General features: G+C 51.8%; 1 protein-coding gene and 1 pseudogene across 1 annotated transcript in view; both read right to left on the bottom strand.

Moving 5' to 3' along the window:
- LOC119251183 (patr class I histocompatibility antigen, A-126 alpha chain-like) overlaps positions 1-17,435 on the bottom strand; it is a gene marked incomplete at its 5' end in the record, with an annotated part of 301,825 nt that overhangs the window by 130,703 nt on the left and 153,687 nt on the right. The window lies entirely within an intron of this gene.
- Positions 12,944-13,585, bottom strand: LOC119251182 (cofilin-1-like; annotated as a pseudogene).

The following is a 17,435-nucleotide window of genomic DNA, read 5'->3' as shown; positions in this document are numbered from 1 at the left end:
CTGGAGGGAGTCCCACAAGGGGAGGGAGGAGTGTGTGTCCTGCTGGCCTGGCCCAGGGGCAGGATTAGCCCAGGTCACCCCAGTTCCTGAGCTGAGCCTTTGTCCACAGTCCAGGAAGGGAGGGGAGATGGAGCAGGGTCTGTTGCGTCGGGCAACACCACACTGATAAAGAAACGGGAGTCGTGGAGCAGGCTACATGATGCAGGATGCTGCGGAAGAGGAAGATCCGGGACATTTTTATTCTAGAATAATCATATAGCGTCAGTTACGTGGGGCAGGAGGACAAGGAGGAAAGGGTGGGTGAAATAAGGAATGTCATCTTGGGCTTCAGGGGGACAGGAGTCTGCTGACCAGATAATTCTTATCTGCTTGATGATCACGTGTTGGAATCGAAACCAGACCCCAGACCCTGGACCATGGGCCTAATCTTATCAACAAGGCGGTCCGCTGGTCAGCTTCTGGGCTCCCTTGTCACCCCTCGTGATGCATCGCCTTCCCAGGGACATCAAGCTTTCTCTCTCGAAAGATTTGAAAGGCACCTTGTAAGGTCTGGCTCCCATGACTGAGTGACCGGGCAGCTCTGACCTTGTGCAGGAATGCAGAGCTGCAGGTCACACAAATGGCAGCTGAACAGGCTGCTCAAGTTTAGAGGACCCACCAGGGTCTCCCTCAGCTCCTAGGCGAAGATGTAATGTTAGAGGGGTGAACTGACGTTTCTTTCTCATTCTGGGGCTCTCCCGTCTCCCCAGCGTAACCCTCCATGTGCAGCAGGGAGAAGATGTCAGGTCAAACCCAGGCTGCGTCCCCCACGCCTCTCCCCACTAGCGTTCAGGATGCATCTGCTTGTCCGCATGGCCACGCTGGAGGAGAGCACAGAAAGGTAAGTATCATTATGATATTTGCTACTGGGATTGGAGGGAAGTTTTTTTTTTTTTTTAACAATAAAAGATCTTTTATTTGGGTTGTTGCTGTAACAAGGCTGTGCAATTAGAAAAAACCTGGGAGAAGGAGAAAGTGTTGAACTGAGTTTTCATAATACAACCAAAAAAAAAAAAAAAGAAAAAAAGTCAACAGTGAAAATAAGAGAAACATTTGCATGAATTATTCAGTTTAACCCACGACACCCTGTGAGTTGTCAGATACCATGATCCCAGCGTAACTCATGACTGTGGGGAGTGAGACTCAGAAGCGCAGCCCAGGCCACACATTGGGCGACCCAGGGTTCTGACCACCCAGGGCCCCCTGCTGTGGCAGCTGCAGTGAGGAAGGGTCTCTGAGCTGAGTAGGCTGAGGCCTCAGTGTGGTCACATCCACTGGAAACATCCAGAGTGAGGGTTGGGTCCTCTTAGTGACGGGCACCCACTACCTGCCCAGGCGCCCTTCTACTGACAAGTCAAATTAAAAAACATTCCTCCTGATGTTGCTCTGGTGCTGGAGGCAGGTGAGGTGGGAGAGAAAGTGGAGGTGATGCCAGGCCCTGTGAGCCCTCCCTGCCTGGTGTGGGGAGCAGAGAAGGCAGGTGAGGGTCCATGTTGAGAAAGGCCTGGGTGCCGTGGGGAGCAGAGACTGGAGAGGGTGAGAGTGTGCGGGGCAGGGAGGAGGCTCCTGCGGTCTGACCAGGGCAGGTGTGGTCACCTCCTCCCTGAGCGTCTCCTCTGCCCTCCCTTGTTCACCTTCCTCACCCACCTTGCAGGACAGTCATGGCCTTGGGGTCACTACTGGACCCCCCCTGGAAGAAGTGACCTGCAGCATCTGCCTGGAGACAGGAGGCCCCTGGGAGCACCTCCTGTGGCCACAGCTTCTGCCAGGCCTGCTCTCAGCTGAGTGACTCTCTGACCCGCCGAGGTCACTGTGTGCTCTCCACGCTGCCAGGAGCCACCACAAGAGGGAACAGCAGGTTCAGTTTTATTCTGGTCAGTTTGTCCTCTGGGGGCAGACTTGCCCAGGGTCATTTTCCTGCTTCTACATTTAATCTGGATCCCTGCAGCCTGGTGCAAGTGGTGGGGTATGACCATCTTTGCTGAGGCCCGCTTCAGTAGCAAGCCTTGACAGAAGCCACGGGGAGAGAGGCCCATGGCATTCTAGGCCCAAACTCAGCATGTGGACTGTGGGCCTCCCTGAGCTCTGGCAGCGTTGGCCTGGGCTGTGCTGTGGCAGGTGGGAGACCGGCCTGGTGGCCTGTGATAGAGGGGTGCCTGCTCTGGATGCTCAGGTGAGCATGTAGCCCTGCTGAAGCCCACTCCCACTGTGATCCCTGATGCTGGGGGGAGAGGGGACCTTACTGCGTGCAGCCTACGGGCCTGTTTGATGCCCTCTGAGTGACAGCAGCCTGCACTCCAGGGTGAGACTATCTGACCTCAGGCATCTGGACACATGGGCAGGTGTTTCATTTGAGAACACAGTGCCAGAATTGTAATGGACCAAACAGATTCAGGCTCTGACAGGTGTCATTCAAGATATTTTTTGTTTTGTTTGTTTGTTTTAAAAGAGATTTTTATTTTTACTTACGTATGCACACAAGAATGGGGGTTTAGGCCAGAGGTGTTGGGGGTAAGAGGATTCACCAGAGTCAGAGTAGGGAGCAGAACAGGAGGATCTACTGAAATACATTGCTAAGGGGAGCAGCGGGCTAGACAGGAGAGGTCTGCTGTGCCACGTGGATTGGCTCCCTGGCCAGGGATCGAACTCATGTTGTAGTGGCTGGCAATAGCTTGATTGTGCTGTATCTTTAACCCCTGCACCACCAGGGAGCACCCCACCATTCAAGGTTTTTGAGACCATCCAGGCCTCTAAATGGACCAATCTGATTGGAGCTCCACTGGCACCAACCAAACAGCTGGGATTATAAAGGGGCCAATCAAGCTTGAAAGGTGGCACCCTGAAGAGGATACAAGCCAGAGCAGCAGCCAGCCTGAGCCACTTGATAGACAGCTCCTGGTCAGATTTGTCGGTACTCCTAGAAAGATCTTTGCCAAGCCCTCTGCAGAGTGTGAGACCTTTCCAGAGACCTTTCTGAGACCTGATGGCTACACCTGCCTCTGGCCCTGGCTCTAACACCGCCTGCAGAGAACATCGTCAGGCTGTCCCTGGGGTTTCTAAAGGGGCTGTTTGCTGGTGGCTTATGCCCAGCCTCTCTAAGGCTGTTTGCTGTTGGTACAATGGCATCTTGATTAAGATGTAAACTGGCATCTCTGGCACCATTGCCTGCTGGACCAGTGCTGACCAGCACTGCTGACCTGTATCTGGCCTCCTCTGAGAGCTGTCCACCACTTCTCATCCTTGGGCACCATCTCCTGGTGCTATCACATCTTGCACTGTCCAGTCATGGGTCTGGTGCTGTCCGCCTGGCCTTTGGACAGCTGTTGCTGGCTGCTGCAGCGTCACCTGAGCAGCCCCACCTGGGATCACCCCCAGCTGCCACCGGGAGTTGGATCCTGCTCCACTGCTTACCTGTTGTCACCAGCTCCAGGCTGTCATAGCACAGCTTGTGTGAGTAGCCTTTGTTTTGGACCGGTGGACACTGAGGACACTGTCTGAGGTAGGACGGATGGCCATTTCTGGGCTTAGACACTCCTTCCTTGTTTGCAGTCTCCCCTTTTTAATAAACCCTGTTGCTTTTACATCCTGAGCCTGAGTGTTGTCTTGCAAGTGTGAGCACATGGATGAGGACCCAGAGACAGTGACTGTCCCCAACATTGCCCTGTTTTAACATAACCTGAGAGTGGAACTGGTGACTGTCCCGCTGCAGGGTGTGGTGTCCTGCGCCCACTTGACCCCCCTTCTCTGTTCTGTCCTGAGAAAGTGACAAGTGAAGCTGCAAAAATTCATGCCTCATCCTCCCTGGTGGCATAAGGGGTTAAGCACAGCACTGTGAAGCTATCCACAGCCTCTGAAGCACGAGTTAGATCCCCGACCAGGGAGCAACCCACATGGTGCAGCAGACCTCGCCTGTCTCACCCACTGTTCCCCTCAGCAGTGGATTTCAGTCAGTCTGCCTGTCCTGCTCCCCACTGCCTCTGGTGAATCCTCTTACCCCCCACACCTCTGCCCTGTACCCCAGTTCTTATAAGCATGAATAAATAAATCTTGGGCCTCCTAGTGGCACAAGGGCTTAAGATGCAACCTATGAAGCTGTCCGCAGTCTCTGCAGCACGAGTTCAATCCCTGGCCATGGAGATACCCACATGGCGCAGCAGACCTCTGCTGACTTGTCCACTGCTCCCCTCAGCAGTGTATTTCAGTCACTCTGCCTGTTCTGTTCCCCGCTGTCTCTGGTGAACCCTCTCACTCCCACCTTTGGTCTGTTCCCCAGTTCTTGTATGCATAAACACATACATTTAAAAATAATTAAATAAATCTTAAAAACAAAATCCATGCCTGCCAGAGTGTTAGGATTTGAGCTAAAAAGAACTTCAAATCCATTCTTATTTTCTAGATGAGGGTAAATAATGAAAAGAGCATCAGGCCAGTGATGGCAGAACCTAGACACAGCAGGTACCCCGACTCCCTGTCCTTGTTCATGCCCTGACGCCTGAGGGAGGACAGAGGCTGAGGGTTCCGGAGAGGAGCTGGACACTCCCCTCCTCCTGCTCGGCCCTCATGGAAAAAGCAGGAACCAAATGGTGAGAAAAGTTCAGGCCACGGGAAGCTGTAAGTCTGTCTCCCATGACCAGTCCTTGCCCGGGGAGGGCTGTGCGCTAGGAGATGTGACCATAAGGCCGTGAGCCCTGATGACAACATCATCTAGGAGGGGGACCATGCAGCAGAGGGTTCCTGTTTCTCCCCAAACACTTCAAACCTTCTCACTGAAAGGATGTTGATATAGAGGGAAAATGAGGAATCAAGTTTAAAGCAAAAGGATACTTATGAGTCCTGGGTACTGAGGCGATACAATACATCATTATTGAAGCGACATGGAGGATTTCAGGACAGACGCCCTGTGGACACGCACAGGTGCAAGAGGAAGTTCTGCAGGTGCAGCCTGTGAGCACACGTGTGAGGACCTATGTAGGGTCAGAGACACGTGAAAGAGACAGAGATGTGGGTGAGAGACCCAGGGGAGCCTGACAATGGCAGCTGTTATCTTGATGTGGATTTGACATTGCTCTTGTCCTTCCAGACTTGCCTGGCCCCTCCTGCCCCTGTCCCATGGGTCACCAGTAGGTGCCATAGATTGTGGCAGGCTTTTGGGCCTCAGTGGTTCTGCTTTGAGCCAAGCCTGTTTGGCTGGACATTTACCCATGAGGGGACGGGTAGCTTTGGGTGCTTAATTGGGAATTATTTATCTATGTTCTTTCTCTTCTCTTTCCCTATTACACACTAATTCTCTATTGCACACTCATTGTGTTCAAGTTCTTTTCTAACAAAAATGTTATGTGTTAGATTTTGTCTTTAGGCAGCTGATGCAGATCCCAGGTAGAGTGTACAGGTTTGAGGGCCCTGGGAACCCCTCATTCAGCCCGCTAACAGGACCAGACTTCATCCTCATGTGCCAGAGTTCCTTTCCCTCCACACCCTTCAACGGGTCATTCTCACAGGTGTGAGGTGGTAACTCATTGTGGTTTTAATTGGCATTTTCCTGACAGCACATGATGATAAACATGTATCCATGTACCTGTTGGCCACATGTGTGTCTTCTTTAGAAAAGTACCTATTTAGCTTCTCTGCCCCTGTTTTGATTGGGTTGTTTCCTTGTTTTGGAGTTCTTTGTAGATCTTGGATAGTAACTCCTTGTTGGATTGATGATGTGCAAATATTTTCTCTGACTCAATATTGTCTTTTCATTTTAATGATAGTTTGCTTCACTATGTAGAAGCTTTTTAGTCTCATGTGATTCCATTGGGTTTTTGTTTTTTTTTGCTTTTGTTTCATTGGAGCACAGAAGACATTATGGGCAGTGAAAATACTCTGATGGACACAGGTCATTGTACATTTGTCCAACAACACCCACAGAACGGACAACACCAGAGTGAACCCAAAGGGAAACCATGAGTTTGGCGACTGTGACGTGCGGGTCCATCACTGGTAACACACGTGCCAGTCTGGTCTTAACACGTGATTTGGTCGTGATGTGTGAGGAGTGTTATAAATTGAGTAATGTAGTGTAATTTACTTTTGAAAGCATATTTCATGCACATACAAGAACATTTAAATAACACTCAAGGACACACATAGGTAAGTCACCCCCCCAACACCCAGTCAGCTAGGACATCTGCTCAAAAACAGTTAGTGATTTATCATTTCTCTTCTTAAAAAAAAAATATATATATATATATATATATAATCCATGCTTCTGTCTGGACAACAATGCTTGTTTTCCTGTCAGTACAGGAGTTCAGGACACAGAGTGGGGGAAACATTTGCAAATCATGAATCTGATCAAGGACTGTATCTAGAATTTACAAAATAACGCTTAAAACTCAATGAGCAGAGAGAAATAACACAATTTTAAAAGGGACAAAAACAGTGTTGTAAATGAGTGGTGCCTCATTTGAAAAATGGACAAAAGACTTTAACAGACACGTCACCAAGAAGAGACACAGACGACAAGGAAGAACATGAACAGATGCTCAGCATCACAGGGCACTAGGGAAAGACAAAGGGAACAACAGTGACACCATCACACCTGGTAGGGGCTGAAAAATGCAAACCCTGCACAGGTGCTGCCCAGGATGTGGACAACAGGAGCCTCAACACTGCCTGCAGGAATGCTAAAGGGTGCGGTCACTGTCAAAGATCTTTGACAGTTTCTTTGAAAACCCAAAAACCTGACATACAGCCCAGCGATCACTGCCCCAGCTAGTTACCCAAATAATTTGAAAACACATTTGGGGGCCTCCCTGGAGGCACAAGGGGTTAAGACGCAACCTATGAAGCTGTGTGCAGTTGGGGAGGTGACACACATGGCACAGCAGACCTCTCTTGACTCGTCCACTGCTCCCCTGAGCAGTGTATTTCAGTTAGCTGCCAGTTCTGCCCCCACTCTGTCTCTGGTGAATCCTCTCAACCCCCTCATCCCTGGCCTGTACCCCAGTTCTTGTATGCATGAATAAATAAATCTTTAAAAAAATGAAAACTTATATTAAAAAACTCTGCATGCATGTAAATGGTTTTTTCTACTTTATTTTTTTATTAAGATTTATTTTTTTATATTCCCCATACAATTGCACCCCCTCATTTTGACCCCAATCCCTCTTCTCCCCTCCCCCCATAGTGTGTCTCTGGTTTATAGTTGCTTGGTGATTTTGATTTTTTTCTTTATTATAGTTATTCTTTTTCCTAGTCCCTTATTTAGGTTTTCTAGATTCCTGCTATGAGTGAGACCATCTGGTATTTTTCTTTTTCTTTCTGGCTTATTTCGCTGAGCATGATCCCTTCCAGCTCCATCCATGTTGCTGCAAATTGCATGTGTTTACCTTTTTCGATTGCTGAGTAATATTCCATGGTGTATATGTACCACATCTTCTTGATCCAGTCATCTATTTTTGGGCATTTGGGTTGTTTCCATAACTTAACTATTGTAAATAGTGCTGCTATAAACATAGGGGTGCAGGTGCCCTTGAAATGAATGTTTCTGTGTCATTTGGGTCAATGCCTAGGAGTAGAATCATGCATGTAAATGTTTATAGCAGCACACCCATAAGTGTGAGCTGCCCATACTGACTTCCTTCCAAAGACAACAGCCTCTAAATAAATGGGAAAAAGAGAAGCTTTTCAGGAAGAAATCTGGGAAAGTGTGCCTTAGCCAGGTGTTGAAGGTTAACACCATCAGTGATGGGTCAGGTGGACATAATGAGCACTGCCGTGGTGAGTGGACAATGTCCCTGCACCCCTGGAGTCTGCTTCCCCAAACCCACAGTCCCAGTCAAAACAAAAAACCTAAATTGAGGGACAATACTCCTGAGCAGTGCTCCTTGATGGAGGCTAAGAGTAGGAAATTTAGGGTGGAGGGGTCACAAGACCTGAAACTGGAGGTGGGGGTAGAAGTGATTAACATAGTCATTAAATCAATTATGGAAATGAAAATCGCTGTGGGCCAACTGCTATAGCAAGTATCAGATGCTACAGGAAGTATAAGGAGGTGCAGACCAGAGGCGGGATACAGGGATGGAGCCATTGCAGAGACTCGCTGCTCCTGACAAATCAGCCCAGTCACACCATAGAAGTAATTAATTTAACAACAGATGACAATTCCACAAAGGAATGAACCCTCCCAACTAGAACATTACCTCAGTGCGCTTTCTGCCCCAGGAAGACGCAGCTCTGCTCCCAAGGCTCCACCTAGGGCCTGCAGGCTTCTCCTCACACACCCGCCCTCTCCAAGGGCAGCTCCTCCTGTCTACTGGTGTCTGCACAAGCATCGTCTTCTTTCCTTGTGTGTGTGTGTGTGTGTGTGTGCCCTCACGCCACTGAGAGGAGGACTCTCTGGTGAAGACCTCCACTTTGAGAGGAGGACTCTGGTGAAGCTTTTCTGTGACAGGTCTCCAAGATCCCCCCAACACTCCACCTCAACTGTCATCCTGCAAGGAAAGTCTGAGGAACTGCCATCCAGGCAAACTGGATGGGATTATGGAGCATCAAATGGACATTAGCAAAAACTGAAATGAAAGTATGGCATTTAGTTATTATGTCAACATTGCTGCAGTAGTTGTTAAAAAAAAAAAACTGTACTCGTGTAGGATGTTAACATGGAAATGGTGTGGGAGAAACAAGACGTGTACTGCCTTTGCAACTTTTCTGTAAATCGAACAGTATTCTTTAAATGTTATTTTTTAAAATACTCTCAATATTTAATAGGTTATAGAAGGAAATATTTTCTCTTTTCCAGTGGTCCCAGGAATCACCGTCCAGGGACTGGAGAGAGGGGTTCTGAGTAGAAAAGCTGGAAACCTCACACACAGGGCAGGCTCCGGAGTCTCCTCTCCTCTGAGCCCTGCTGCTCTGACTCCTCACAGAGCATCTCACCCCCAGGACGCCGCCCTCCAGGACCCCCAACTCTGCCCACCTCAGCCCCGCCCCGTCCTGGCGGCTCCACCAGAATCCGGAGCAGCGCGGCAGCGCCCCCGTGTGGCCACAGGGCTGAGCACAGGAGCCCAGAGCCGCCCTTTCTCCTGCTCAGCCAGGCCCTCCCCAGGCTCCCTGGGCCCCCAGCGGCAGGACAGGGATCTGCACACAAGGGGGCGCCCAAGTCCAGTGTCAGGTCAGAAGTCCTCAAATTTTCTTGGTCCTATGGCCAAAGGACAAAGCAGGTTTCCAGGTCATTACAGCTGATTCCCAGATTATGGGCTGATCCCCAAATATAGAGTTTCCTTTAGTCTCGGATGGATCCTTGGACTCCAGAGTCTCTGTCATTTGTTTCTGCTTCTGCTTCCAGGGAATTAACATTCAATTCTACCCAGGAGCCCAGGTCCTCACCCAGGAAAAGGACAAGGTTCCAGGAAAACGCCAAGACCCGTGGGCCGACCACCCATCCACGTCTTGCAGCAGGGGGAGCAGGAGTGATCAGAGCCGGGGAGCTGGTGGTGGTGTGTGGTGGATCATTGGTGGAAGGGCCGCACCTAAGAGAAACAATAACTATAGAAAGATGACCCACGCTGTAAGGAAATAAATATACATATTTAAAAAATTTTCCATCCCTGAATGAGGGGAGGTTGAGGAGAGCCCCCAGGGCATGACTAGGAAGACGGGGAGGCTCCTGGAAATGGAGCAGAGGATGAAAATGGGGACTAGGAAAATGGGGCCCAAAAGGAGTGGTGGGGGCACCTGGAAGGGTGGGGCTAGGAAGGGGCAGCATCGGGGACACTGTGAGGGGAAGGTCTGTGTGGGTGACGCGGCTCTGGCTGGGGCTGGGAGAGTCTCTGTCTCCCCTGGTGGGACTGCAGAGGGGCTGGTGCTGTAACTGACCAGGGAATCACTTAAGTTCTGGGCCTTTCCTGTCCGTGCAGGGCTGGTGTGACTCAAACACGCACACTCAGGCTGATGAAGGAGAGAGAGGAGGAGAGGACAGATGGTTAGGAGGAGGCCCCCATTTCCTGAGCCACAACATCCTCCCCAACTCCCCAATGCTCGGGTGGCAGGGAGATTCCTGGAATCAAGAGGAGGTGATTCAGGGAATCAAGAGGAGAAAGGCCTGTGTTGCTCTGGAGGGCCAGCCCTGGGGCTGATTCTGGGGCTCCAGGGCCCCACTCCCTGCAGGCGGGTCAGAGTCAGCCCTGCTCACAGCTCCAGGCTGCTGACAGCCCCTCTGTGCCGTGACCCTGCAGACACCGCTCTGGGGATAGTATAAAGAAAACAAAAGAGTAAAACTAAATGGGAATCTAAAAACGGTAGAACTCATTTTTTAAAATCACATATTTTGAAGGACACTTCAGAGGACGTGGAATCCTTGTCTGACAGCTCATTGCAATCAGGACCTTGACCGTCACGTGAGCTACTCTGGCCTCCACTGTTTCTTGTGAGAAAACAGCCACTGATCACTTTATCGCCTGAATATTTTACTGGTTTGTACCAAATCACTTCCTACTTTGCACCTAAAACAAAGTTCTGGCGTCTCCACAGTCTCTGAGGGGGAGGCGGCAGGAGGGGCCTCACTCAGAGGCTCCAGCTCTGGGTCCCACGAGGCTGCGATGGGGACGAGATGTTGGCGGATCTGAACGGCCGTGATCAGCGTGGAAGGACCTGCCTCAGAGCTCCTGCATGTGGCTCCTGGAGAAAACCCTCAGGTCCTTGTCCTGTGGGCGTCCCCTTAGCTGAGGGTCCACCGTGTGCAGGGAGTCACCCCAGAGAGGGACCAGGAGGGGAGCCCGGGCGGGAAGTCTCAGCCCCTGTGAGCCTGACTCTGACGTGCACGTCCCTTCTGCTTCATTCTCCTCACAAGGAAGAGCCAGAGAGTCAGACACACTCACAGGGGGGAGTTGTCTCCCCTCATGTTTATCACAGAATTGGTGGAAAATCAAAAATCAACACAGAAGAACTTCTGGGCACTCATTATTTCCATTCTGCCCACATGAAAAATAAGCTGCCTCCCACCCAAGGCCCCCCAAAGTCTCTCCCATCACAGAAGCAGCGTAATGTCAGCATCTCATCACGTGACTCAGGACCACGCAGAGGAAGTTCCTTGAGAGCATCTGTGCAGTGAAGCCGTCTGTGCTCAGCTCCTCGTGGGCTGAGGCAGTTTCCTGCCCCACAAGCCCTCACTGTGGATACAGTGGAGGACAGACACAGGGCAACTTGTAGACCCATTTCTTAATATGGTTCTAAAGCCACTGAATTGAGATATAACTTATGACCATCAAGTCACTAGTTGAGGCTCACCTCTCATGTCCTTCCTGTAAGTAATGAGCAGGGCGACCCCCTCTGTCCTTGCTCACCTGGCACCAGCCAGTCCCCCATGGGCTGTTCCCTCCATGGGACCCTCACCCCCATCACTCCTCCCCAGGGCTTTGCTCCCATCCCACCATCTACACTGACCCCCTTAATGGACACAGGAACCCCCATACCCCTCCCTCCCCTGCTGCCCGACCTGCTCCCTGTCTGACCCTCCTCTCAGCCCCTCTACAGGTGGGGGTGATACAGTTACAAATGACTAGTCTCTTAGACAGGCATTAACAAGGTTGTCTTTCCCCTATGTCCCTACAGGTTTGTCTTTGATGGGCATTAGCAAGACTAAGAGTTTGTCTTCCCCCCATTTGTTGCAATTTCCCCCTTGTTTGAGAGATTTATCTTTATGACTCATCTCCCAGATGAATGTTCCTGCATTTCCTTTTTTTTTTCATTTTATTTTTTTCCTTCTTTTTTTTTTAAAGATTTATTTATTAATGCATACCAGAACTGGGGTACAGGCCAGAGGTATGGGGGAAGGGGTGGTGAGAGGATTCACCAGAGACAGAGCGGGGAGCAGAACAGGCAGACTGATGAAATACACTGCTGAGGGGAGCAGCGCACGACACAGGAGAGGTCTGCTGTGCCATGTGGGACCCTCACCCGCCGGCTGGGATCGAACTGGCGCTGCAGAGGCTGCAGACAGCTTCACAGCGCTGTGCTCAACCACCTGCGCCATAAGGGGAGTCCCGGGGTATTTATTTTTTTTTAATAATACTCCAAGCCCTCACTGTTCCTTCTCTTCCGTGCTGCCACCTTTCAACAGCAATAGCAACCCTGTGCTGTCTGATTCTGTGTAGAAACGGGATGTCGTAGAGATGACCCACTCCCCACACTGCCTGGTTCCCCTCCCCCTCCCTGGTCATGGCCACTCATGGAGGCAGGACTAGTAAGGGACCTTCTATTACAAAGGAAAAGCACAACAATTAAAAGAAAACTGTGTATATATGTCTCTGGTGAAGCCTCTCACCCTCCTGCGCATCTGGCCTGTACCCCAGTTCTTGTATAAATAAATAAATAAATAAATCTTTATAAAAAATACCCCAATATACCTCTTGCTGCTGGAGATGGGGGCACCCAGAGGAGGAGAACAGAACTGAGCACAAAACAGTCATAATTCCCTTCTGGGGGGAACGTGGTCTGCTTAAACCCAAGAGGGATCAGATCAAAGGTGGTTTGGGAAGGCCAGATCTGTCAGGGATGGAGGTTGGAAGAAGTTCTGGGGTTGGGGGGGCTTTTGGCAACTAGGTGGAGGCATTGTCCTCCCCCTGCTGGGATTCCCTAGTCCTTCTGGTCTGGCAGGAAGGGGGCAGCCTGCAACCCCTGTGGGCAGGTCTGGGGAAGCCAGATGCTTTAGGCAGGGGTTGGAAGGGGCTTGCCCTCCAGGAAGATGACACGCTACCCCCAGCTTCTCTGCCAGGGTAGAGTTTTTTTTTTTTTTAATTATGCATACAAGAGCTAGGGTGCAGGCCAGAGGTGTGGGGTGGGGATTGAGAGGATTCACCAGAGACAGAGTGGGGAGCAGAACAGGCAGACTGACTGAAATACACTGCTGAGGGGAGCAGCGGGCGAGACAGGAGAGGTCTGCTGTGCCATGTGGGTAACTCCCTGGCCAGGGATCGAACTCGTGCTGCAGTGGCTGCAGATAGCTTCATACTGCGGAGACATAACCCTTTATGCCACCAGGGAGGCCCCAGCAGTTTGTAATTCATACTTGATCCATGTCAGCTTCTCCTTGGAGCTGGCAGAGATGATTTTGTGCTTAAGGGTGCACACTCAGGGGCCCAGAAGATAAGCATCAAGGCCTCCTTCTTGCTCTCCTTGGTCTGTTAGGTTGCATCATGGAGGGCACAGTCCTGGTCTGGCAGTATCTTGACAAAGATGGGTAGGGGTTGTTCATGGCCTGGCCCACATCAGCTACCAGGATTTCTCTGCCCTCCGGGATGATGTTCTTCTTGTCCTCACTTGGGCAGAAGAGCACCACCTTCTTGCGCCTCTTCACTTCCTGTGGTGTTGATGACTTACGCACCTTCATGTCCTTGGACACTTTCCTGACACCTTCAGAGACAGCCACGCTGGAAGCCATGTTTCCCGAGAAAGCAAGGAGAGCCAGGAAAGGCAAGAGCTGCTACGGCTGCTGCCAGAATCCGACTGCATGTGGCCTTTCCCAGCCCCTTCTGTTTAGTATCAGATTCTCTATTTTATTTTTTTTAAAGATTTATTTAGATTCTCTATTTTAACAGAGGAGAAGCTGCAGCTCAGTGCAATAGAAGTTAAGACAGGGATGAAGACGACCCAGTCCCGCCTCTGCTGGAGCAGGAAAGTCATCAGGGAGAGACACAGGTCAGTGTGGGGAGGGATCTGGTGGGCAGGGCTGGGCCAGACTCCCCACCTCCTCACGTTATGCTAGTAGGAGCACAGACAGACACATGCAGGTGCCCTTTGCAACAAGAGAAGTTAGGTGGTCTTTTCTTTTTAAAGATTTATTTATTTGTGCATATAAGAGCTGGGATACAGGCCAGAGTTGGGGGGGGGTGAGAGGATTCACCAGAGACAGAGTGAGGAACAGAACAGGCAGATCTGCTGAAATACACTGCTGAGGGCAGCAGAGGGTGAATCAGGAGAGGTCTGCTGTGCCATGTGGGTAGCTCCCTGGCAGGGGATCGAACTCGTGCTGTAGTGGCTGTGGCGAGCTTCATAGGTTGTATCTTAAACCCTTTCACCACCAGGGAGGCCCCAGAGTTTTACTTTAAAAGTTGGTTGGGGCAAAACCAGAAGACAGACCCTGGTTAGAGTGCCCAGAAGATGAGACTAAGGAGCGATTATGGGGTGGGTGAGCTCCCCCATGGACTCCATCTACACTTTTCTTTTCTTTTTTTAAAGATTTATTCATTTATGCATATAAGAGCTGGGATAAAGGCCAGAGATGCGGGGGGTGAGAGGATTCACCAGAGACAGAGTGGGGAACAGAACAGGCAGACTGACTGAAATACACTGCTGAGGGGAGCAGCGGGCGTGACAGGAGAGGTCTGTCTCGCCATGTGAGATGCACCCTGGCCGGTTGGGGACTGAACTCGCTCTGCAGAGGCAGCAGACCACCCCATAGTGCCGTGCCCAAGCCCATGTGCCACCAGGGAGGCCCACCATCTACACTTTTCTAAGGGCCTTCCTACCCCACATATCCAGACTTAGTATTTCTCTCCTTCTCTTCCTATAGGAAGAAAACATTTTGTGAGAGGTCAGGGAGGAGGCAGGACCAAGAAGTCCTGAGGAACTGGCCTGTCCTGGTCTTCAGGACAGGATCAGGGAACATGAGGAGAAAGCACGTGTGGGAGCTGGGCCAGCCTCCTCCGTCCTTAGCAGGGACATTTCCTTTTTACCTGCAGCTACTCAAGTGAGGTCCCCATGACCAAAGTCATCAGTTGAAATATTTGTCCTTCATTTTTCATACCAAGGAGTTTCATGAGCTTTACAAAAAAGTGTCAGCAAACCTGGCTCTCAGCTGAGAAAGTGCATGTATGTGAGATCATGCCTCACAGTATCAAGCAGACGTTAGACAAGAAATCTCAGACCTCATATGAGGTTTTCTCTACCTGAGAGCCTCTTCCTCCAAATCACAGCTCCAGTGAGCACAGCCCCAAGGAGAACCAGGACAGCAATGATGTCCACAGTGGGTAAGGAGGACTGAGGAGGTGGCTCTGGAAGGGAAAAGTTGAGACTCTGACTTTCAGGCCTCAGCCCCCATCCTGCTGGAGGGCTCCAGAAGGGCTCCTGATGCCCCTGAGAAGCTCTGTGCCCATGACCCCCTCCTTACCCCATCTCAGGACTCAGGGCTCCAGCAGCCCCTCATGCTGCACACGGCACGTGTATCTCTGCTCCTCTCCAGAAGGCACCACCACAGCCGCCCACTTCTGGAAGGTTCCATCCCCCCCAGGCTGGGTGTCCACCAGCTCCATGTCATGGGTCAGGTCCTCCCCATCTCACTGCCAGGTCAGGATGATGTCCACAGGGTAGAAGCCCAGGGCCCAGCACCTCAGGGTGACCTCATGGTCAGAGGTAGCATAGTGGGTCACGAGTGTCTTTGGGAGTTCTGAAAATTCATACTTTGGGTTACTTTCATAGGCCACTGAAGCAGCCTCATGTGACCATCCTGAGAATGGACAGATAATTGCACTGGGTGGACAGAGTGCAAAACTGGAACACCAGCCTGGCCTTGGATCACTGGGATAGTCTCCTAATCCTTGGAAAGTTCTAGAATCAGGGTGCAGCAGTTCAGGGTGGCAGGCTGCAGGGCTCTGAGGGAGAGACTAGAGACCTCTCGTCTTGACCTGGATAGAGGCCCAAGTGACTCAGGAAAGTTGGAGTCAGGATCCAAGACCTCTGAGAATCAGATGTGAGCAAGAAATACACGGTTCACCAGAACACCGCCAGGATCAGAGAGATCAGTTATTTCAGGACTGTTCCTCACCTGGAGAGAGCGCCTTCCTTAATTGCCCCCAGGAAGGGCTGGCACTCTAGGGGTCACTTTCCAGGATCTGGACACCAAGGAGGACTCCTCACCTTCTGGGGCCATAGGAGGGTGGTATCTGGCCTTGAGCCCACTCTGCTTCCCTGTGCTGGACGCCAGCCTTGGCCCTAGGGGAGGCCCGAGGCAACTCTTACTTGCACGCAGTGTCCGGTTCCCTTTCTTCAGGTGTCCTTGGAGCCACTGCCCACACTCGCGTTCCAGGCGGGGAGTGTGGAATTCCGAGGCGAGGACCTCCTCCCACTCACCCTCCCAGGTCTGCACCTCCATGCCCGCTGGGGTCCTGGCGCGCAGCTCCTCCATCAGGGTGAGGGGATCAACGCCGTCGTAGGCGAACTGATTGAAGCGGCTTAGGCTACCGTCCAGGCCCACTTCACAGCCATCCCTCACCTGCAAGGTGTGAGGCACCGGCCGCCCCCGCCACGTCAGCCGCACCCACTTAGCACCTCCCATCCCCAGGCAAGCGCAGCTGCTGGGGATTTGTAATAAACTAACACAGAAACAGGGTAAAAGTTCCAAGGCCTCGAGGGGAAGCTCGGACCCAGAGACTGGAGGGAACCCCTGTCCGTAGGTGGGGATCACGCACCTGTTCCGCTCTGGGTGTAGTGTATCCGCAGGTTGCTCAGTCGGAGCCTGGACAGGTGTACGTGGCTCTCGACAATCCGCTTTTGGCTCTCCCAACCCCTCTAGCTCCATCCAGGGCACTGTTGCCTCCATTTTCAGACTCGGGTCATTGTTGTGGCACCGCAGGAACTGCGTGTCGTCCACGTAGCCCACGCAGATGAAGCGGGGTTCCCCGGGGCCAGGCCAGGACATCGCGGTGTGCAAGTACATTACAGAGTGGGAGCCTGGGGGAGGGGAGGGGCTGAGACCCCAACTCTCCTCTGGGCGCCAGTGTCTGGGTCCGAGGATGAAGGGGCCGGGCAGGGGGAGAGAGCAAGGGGATTCGTGAGAGTAAAAAGGGGTGGCAGGAAAAGGTCAGGGCACAGGAGTGGGTGGAAGGGAGGAGCAGGACACCGAGGTGTGGGGTTTGATGCGGGTGGAGGAGAGGGCGGTCGGGGGACTCTTCCTGGGTCCTGGCCACTGCAGGGTCCTCTCACTCCTTCCAGGCCAAAGCCTGGAAGGACTTTTCTCCTCCGAACTTTTCCCCTCCGAACTTCGCACTCACCTGCCCAGGTCTCAGTCACGACCAGGGCCCCGGACAGCAGCAGGAGGAAGGTTGGGGGTGGCATAGTCTGGATCCTCCTGGTCTGGGAAGACTCTAAAACTCAGTTCAGACTTTACACCCCGAAAGCCTTGACGTTGATTGACTTATCCGGACGGTCGTGTACAGGGAAATAGAACTGGGCGTGCACAGGGTGAAGGACTTGGCGCAGCCTGTGACAGAGCAAAGTGGAGATGAATATTCCCTTCGCTTGGCTCCCCACCCAAACACTGTCCTGAGGCCTGAAGCCCTGAGAACCAGCCTGAGAGCTGGGACTGGGTCCTGACCCTCCTGCAGGTGGCTCTTGGCTCTGGCGTCTTTGCTTCT

The sequence above is a fragment of the Talpa occidentalis genome, unplaced genomic scaffold, assembly GCF_014898055.3.
Source record: "Talpa occidentalis isolate TD23 unplaced genomic scaffold, MPIMG_talOcc4v2.1 talOcc4.2, whole genome shotgun sequence".
In the NCBI taxonomy this organism is placed as follows: Eukaryota; Metazoa; Chordata; class Mammalia; order Eulipotyphla; family Talpidae; genus Talpa; species Talpa occidentalis.
Note: the sequence above shows the minus strand (reverse complement) of the source record. Positions and strands in the feature narration are given on the sequence as shown.